Source organism: Macaca mulatta, chromosome 16 (assembly GCF_049350105.2).
Source record: "Macaca mulatta isolate MMU2019108-1 chromosome 16, T2T-MMU8v2.0, whole genome shotgun sequence".
In the NCBI taxonomy this organism is placed as follows: domain Eukaryota; kingdom Metazoa; phylum Chordata; class Mammalia; order Primates; family Cercopithecidae; genus Macaca; species Macaca mulatta.
The window spans coordinates 40,691,596-40,699,060 of NC_133421.1; the positions used below are offsets into that span (position 1 = coordinate 40,691,596).

Consider the following 7,465-nt stretch of genomic DNA (forward strand, 5'->3'; position numbering starts at 1 on the left):
AGTAAGTGGATATGAGTATTGTTTTTTCCAAAGACATTTTTGGTGCTATATGAATGACCATTTATTTGATTTTATGTTTTAAGAATAACAGTATCAATTTAGGCGATTTCAGAGTATTGCACATTTCAGCTTTCTGGGAAAGTAGTTTATAGTTTTAAAATTACATGAGGCCGGGCGCGGTGGCTCAAGCCTGTAATCCCAGCACTTTGGGAGGCCGAGACGGGCGGATCACGAGGTCAGGAGATCAAGACCAACCGGGCTAACACGGTGAAACCCCGTCTCTACTAAAAAAATACAAAAAAATTAGCCGGGCGTGGTGGCGGGCGCCTGTAGTCCCAGCTACTCGGGAGGCTGAGGCAGGAGAATGGCGTAAACCCGGGAGGCGGAGCTTGCAGTGAGCTGAGATCCGGCCACTGTACTCCAGCCTGGGTGACAGAGCGAGACTCCGTCTCAAAAAAAAAAAAAAATAATAATAATAATAATAAATAAATAAATAAATAAAATTACATGAAATAATGTAAGAGGAAAATTTTTCATCATGAATTTTATAAAATGAGGTCAAATTTATGATAAATTTTGCTCCACTCTTCAGTGGACTGCTTGCATAAATCTGTTAAAACACAAATCTGATTTCCAGAATGGCCAGTTTACTTTAAAGCAAGCAAATAAAGTTATGGTATTTCGTTACCAAGTGGCACCATTTAAAAATGAGTAATATTTAGCATATTATATGTAAGGAAAATCCCTTTATGCCTTGTTACTAAATCATTTGTTTTTTCTCTAAATTATATTAGCATTATTTAGATTATACCACAAATAGAATTTGTTGTATTAAAATTTGAAGTTTCTTTTTTTTTTTTTTTTTTTTTTTTTTTAGGCGGAGTCTCGCTCTGTCGCCCAGGCTGGAGTGCAGTGGCCAGATCTCAGCTCACTGCAAGCTCCACCTCCTGGGTTTATGCCATTCTCCTGCCTCAGCCTCCCGAGTAGCTGGGACTACAGGCGCCCGCCACCTCGCCCGGCTAGTTTTTTGTATTTTTAGTAGAGACGGGGTTTCACCGTGTTAGCCAGGATGGTCTCGATCTCCTGACCTCATGATCCACCCGTCTCGGCCTCCCAAAGTGCTGGGATTACAGGCTTGAGCCACCGCGCCCGGCCTTCTTTTTTTTTTTTTTTATTATACTTTAAGTTCTAGGGTACAGGTGCACAACGTGCAGGTTTGTTACATATGTATACATGTGCCTTGTTGGTGTGCTGCACCCATTAACTCGTCATTTACCTTAGGTATTATCTCCTAATGCTATCCTTCCCCCCCTACCCCCTCCCCACAATAGGTGTGTGATGCTCCCCTTCCTGTGTCCAAGTGATCTCATTATTCAATTCCCACCTGTGAGTGAGAACATGTGGTGTTTGGTTTTCTGTTCTTGCGATAGTTTGCTGAGAATGATGGTTTCCAGCTGTATCCATGTCCCTACAAAGGACACGAACTCATCCTTTTTTATGGCTGCATAGTATTCCATGGTGTATATGTGCCACATTTTCTTAATCCAGTCTGTCACTGATGGACATTTGGATTGATTCCAAGTCTTTGCTATTGTGAATAGTGCCACAGTAAACATACGTGTGCATGTGTCTTTATAGCAGCATGACTTACAATCCTTTGGGTATATCCCCAGTAATGTGATGGCTGGGTCAAATGGTATTTCTAGTTCTAGATCCTTGAGGAATCACCACACTGTTTTCCACAATGGTTGAACTAGTTTACAGTCCCACCAACAGTGTAAAAGTGTTCCTATTTCTCCACATCCTCCCCAGCACCTGTTGTTTCCTGATTTTTTTTAATGATTGCCATTCTAACTGGTGTGAGATGGTATCTCATTGTGGTTTTGATTTGCATTTCTTTGATGGTGAGTGATGATGAGCATTTTTTCATGTGTATGTTGGCTGTATGAATGTCTTCTTTTGAGAAGTGTCTGTTCATATCCTTTGCCCATTTTTTGATGGGGTTGTTTGTTTTTTTCTTGTAAATTTGATTGAGTTCTTTATAGGTTCTGGATATTAGCCCTTTGTCAGATGAGTAGATTGCAAAAATTTTCCCCCATTCTGTAGGTTGCTTGTTCACTCTGATGGTAGTTTCTTTTGCTGTGCAGAAGCTCTTTAGTTTAATTAGATCCCATTTGTCAATTTTGACTTTTGTTGCCATTGCTTTTGGTGTTTTAGACATGAAGTCCTTGCCCATGCCTATGTCCTGAATGGTGTTACCTAGGTTTTCTTCTAGGGTTTTTATGGTTTTAGGTCTAACATTTAAGTCTCTAATCCATCTTGAATTAATTTTCATATAAGGAGTAAGGAAAGGATCCAGTTTCAGCTTTCTACTTATGGCTAGCCAATTTTCCCAGCACCGTTTATTAAATAGGGAATCCTTTCCCCATTTCTTGTTTTTGTCAGGTTTGTCAAAGATCAGATGGCTGTAGATGTGTGGTATTATTTCTGAGGGCTCTGTTCTGTTCCATTGGTCTATATCTCTGTTTTGGTACCAGTACCATGCTGTTTTGGTTACTGTAGCCTTGTAGTATACTTTGAAGTCAGGTAGCGTGATGCCTCCAGCTTTGTTCTTTGACTTAGGATTGTCTTGGCAGTGCGGGGTCTTTTTTGGTTCCATATGAACTTTAAAGCAGTTTTTTCCAATTCTGTGAAGAAAGTCATTAGTAGCTTAATGGGGATGGCATTGAATCTATAAATTACCTTGGGCAGTATGACCATTTTCACAATATTGATTCTTCCTATCCATGAGCATGGAGTGTTCTTCCATTTGTTTGTGTCCTCTTATTTCACTGAGCAGTGGTTTGTAGTTCTCCTTGAAGAGGTCCTTTACATCCCTTGTAAGTTGGATTCCTAGGTATTTTATTCTCTTTGAAGCTATTGTGAATGGGAGTTCACTCATGATTTGGCTCTCTGTTTGTCTGTTACTGGTGTATAAGAATGCTTGTGATTTTTGCACATTGATTTTGTATCCTGAGACTTTGCTGAAGTTGGTTATCAGCTTAAGGAGATTTTGGGCTGAGACAATGGGGTTTTCTAAATATACAATCATGTCATCTGCAAAGAGGGACAATTTGACTTCTTCTTTTCCTACCTGAATACCCTTGATTTCCTTCTCTTCCCTGATTGCCCTAGCCAGAACTTCCAACACTATGTTGAATAGGAGTGGTGAGAGAGGGCATCCCTGTCTTATGCCAGTTTTCAAAGGGAATGCTTCCAGTTTTTGCCCATTCAGTATGATATTGGCTGTGGGTTTGTCATAAATAGCTCTTATTATTTTGAGATACGCTCCATCAATACCGAATTTATTGAGTTTTTAGCATGAAGGGCTGTTGAATTTTGTCAAAGGCCTTTTCCGCGTCTATGGAGATAATCATGTGGTTTTTGTCTTTGGTTCTGTTTATATGCTGGATTACGTTTATTGATTTGTGTATGTTGAACCAGCCTTGCATCCCAGGGATGAAGCCCACTTAATCATGGTGGATAAGCTTTTTGATGTGCTGCTGGATTTGGTTTGCCAGTATTTTATTGAGGATTTTTGCATCGATGTTCATCAGGGATATTGGTCTAAAATTCTCCTTTTTTGTTGTGTCTCTATCAGGCTTTGGTATCAGGATGATGTTGGCCTCGTAAAATGAGTTAGGGAGGATTCCCTCTTTTTCTATTGATTGGAATAGTTTCAGAAGGAATGGTACCAACTCCTCCTTGTACCTCCGGTAGAATTCGGCTGTGAATCCGTCTGGTCCTGGACTTTTTTTGGTTGGTAGGTTGTTAATTATTACCTCAATTTCAGAGCCTGCTATTGGTCTATTCAGGGATTCAGCTTCTTCCTGGTTTAGTCTTGGGAGAGTGTAAGTGTCCAGGAAATTATCCATTTCTTCTAGATTTTCTAGTTTATTTGCGTAGAGGTGTTTATAGTATTCTCTGATGGTAGTTTGTATTTCTGTGGGGTCGGTGGTGATATCCCCTTTATCATTTTTTATTGCGTCTATTTGATTCTTCTCTCTTTTCTTTTTATTAGTCTTGCTAGTGGTCTATCAATTTTGTTGATCTTTTCAAAAAACCAACTCCTGGATTCATTGATTTTTTTTGGAGGGTTTTTTGTGTCTCTATCTCCTTCAGTTCTGCTCTGATCTTAGTTATTTCTTGCCTTCTGCTAGCTTTTGAATGTGTTTGCTCTTGCTTCTCTAGTTCTTTTAATTGAAGTTTATTTTCTTACAAGAGAAATTACACTCGAGGAGCCACCTTTTGTATAAAACTAATATTGCTTGAAAAGTGTCTATATTTTAAAAGTCTGCAACATAGAAATTTATTGTTGATTAGGTACTTTATTGCCACTTTACTTTGAGGGTTCAGTTGAACTCTTAATGAGATTCTTACTGTGGATTTAGGAAACCAGCCATCATTCGTAGTGCTTAAAATAGTATGTTAAAAATACTACATTCAGCAATATTGTGGAAATAGGGAATGCATTGACATTTAGAGTTCTGTTTAAGCTCATATATACACTGCTGCACTTCTAAAGATGTGACTGAGGGTCAATTTACCGACCACTTAAATCTCTTAATTTTAGGAAACCTCATTAAGTCAATGTGGAAGTAGAGTTATGCATTTTCATTACACTTAACAGTACTTTTGTTTGAAAGAAAGGACATGTTACTTCATTAATGGATTCAAATGAATTTGGGTTTAGGCTGTATCAAGTTTAGTTTCTGTTGCATATAATAGAAGATTCCAACACAATAGTAGTGGCAGTATTTCTCATTTCAAGTTTGGGGCATACCAAATTGCTTCATATTATTCAAAGATATTGTAAAATTCTCAAAAAGAAAAAGGGAGATCATTTCAACATATTTGAATTGTAACAGTCTCTTACACTTTTAGAAATTCTCATGAAATAAAATAATACTATATTACTGTTACTCAAAAAATACTTTTTAGAGGCATAAGTATTTGTTACAACTTATTTTAAGTATTATTCAGACTCATTACATTTTATATTAGTCTGTCTAGGTCAGTAATGATAGCTAGTTAGGCAACTTTTACATTCTAGGTTAAGCAGTGAATTAATTTACATATTCTTTTGTGTCCTAGAATATATTAGCCCAACATTGTGAAAGGTATCACAAAGCATCTGCCAGGGAATAACTATCCCACGCTAATCACTGGTTTCAGTTTTCCATTATTAGAGATAACATTTGCTATGCTTGAGTGTCAGATATTGTTTATTTTTGGTAATATGGTTGGCTATTTAGACTGATTTTCCTGCTGAATACAACTGAGAGTACTCAATACAGTATTTTAAAAGCATGAAAGAACAACATAGAAATTACCAAGTCAAAATCCAAGTGAATCAGTTTCTTTGCCCACCTCCCTACTCCTTTTTTACTTTATGCCACTGGCTTGTTGCCAAAACTCAGTCAATTATTTCCTAAAATGTCTCTCATCTTGGAGTTTTCTCTTTGCCTCTTTGGGAAGATTTAATTTGTTCTTCTGTCCCCCATATTTTCTCTAAGTGGTTCCTAATATCATTGATATAATTACTTATTTGCATCATCTCTCAGTAATTTCAAAATAATGCCAGCATTGACTGCTACAATTAGATTATAGACTACCGAATAAAGTTTAAAATTTCTTCATAGCTCTGCTTGTTTTATTTTCCTAAAAGTGTATAGTAAATTCTGTGTTCTAATGCAATGTGAAATAATTCTTTTCTCTATATTTTTATGTCACCAACTTGATATAAACTTTGTTTTAGTTTTCAGCTTTTCAGGATCACAAGTCAAAATTATATAACAAGGTATATTCAGATAAATCTTGCTTCTCTGTCTTTTCCATCCTGTTTCCTTCCTTCTCCTATTAGTGACTTTTTATTAGCTTTTCATTATATCATTAACCTTTCTTTTTGAAAACCTAAAAAAATGTATTTAAGCATATGTATGGTATGTTCTTATCCCCCCTTCTAATATAAAAGGTGATATATATATACATACTGTTACATATCTTGTTCTTTTTTTCTTACTGTATCTTATCACTCCATATCAGTATATAGGTATCTGATTCATTTTTTGATCCATAGTACTCCATTTGGGAATGTACCATGGCTTATTCAACCAGTCCCCTATTGGTGTACATCTAGGTTTTTTTCAGACTTTTGCTTTTACAAATAATGCCACAGTGAATACCATTGTACCTAAGTAATTTTATATGTTTGCCAGTAAATCTTTGAAAACGATTCCTACAAGTAGGATTGCTGGGTAAAAGGGTAAATGCATTTGGAATTTTTCCAGACATTACTAAATTTCTCTCCATTGATTATACCATTTTGCAGTCCCACCAACAGTGTAGCGGGGTGTCCAGTTCTATACAGCCTCACTGTATCCTTTGTTGTTGAACTTTGGGATTTGTTGTCCATCTGATAGTCAAGTGTCTCCGTCTAATTTTAAATGCATCTCTGTAATTATGAGGGAGAGTGTATGTCTTTACATATGTTTAAAGACCATTTAAATGTTTTCTCTTGTAACTATCTTTTTTATGTTTTGCACTATTAAAAGTTGTATTTTGGGTTTTCCCCTTCCCGCCCCATATTAGGAGCGTTTTAAATTTTAGAGGTATTAGCACTTTGTCTTAAGTTTTAATTTTTTTTCCAGTTTGCCGTTTATCTTTTGGCTTTATTATGGTGAGGTGTGTGTGTCGGTTATGCTCACGTGCATGTGTATGACATTTAAAAGTTTCGTATAATTTCTCTTTTTACTGCCTCTGGATTTTGAGTCTCAGCTAGGAAGGTTTTTTCCCACTTCCAGATTATAAAGGAATTCACTCATATTTTCTTCTGTTACTTGGATAATTTCATGATTTATATTTAGAACTCTGATCCTTGGTGTTTATTCTAATATAGTGTGAAGTATGGATCAAATTTTCTCTTTTTTCCAGCTGTCTATCCAATGCTTGTTTCCACTGATTTGATATTTATTTCTGGACTTTTTCTTCTGTTCCATTGATCTGTTTGTTTAGTCATATACCAGTACCACAATGTTTTAGTTATAGGTTCCCAAAGGTGCTACTTTATTTTTTGATCAGAATTAGGTAAGAACAACAGTTAAAGATCAACCGCATTGGATTCATTTGTGTCCCTCACCATTCACACCAAATAGAAGACTTACGTGATATATGTATGTTTCAGTGCATGATGTAAGTGCTCTTTGGTCCTATATTAGTGAAAAGAGTGTTGAACCAGTAGTCAGGGAGCAAACTCAGCTTTTAGTACCGCTTCTAAGCATGTCACTTACTTTCTCTGGTCCTGTTTTCTCAGTAGTTAACAAACAAAAGGAGTTGAACCAAATGCTCTTCAGGGTTGTGTCTGACTCTGGTTAATGCTGTTCTGGTTAAGAGCCCCACTAGTATGTGGTGTGAACTTTAATCTACC

At 36.7% G+C, this 7,465-nt stretch overlaps 1 protein-coding gene across 5 annotated transcripts in view; it reads left to right on the top strand.

The window, feature by feature from the left end:
- Nucleotides 1-7,465, top strand: part of NF1 (neurofibromin 1) — a 299,361-nt gene that overhangs the window by 218,630 nt on the left and 73,266 nt on the right. The window lies entirely within an intron of this gene.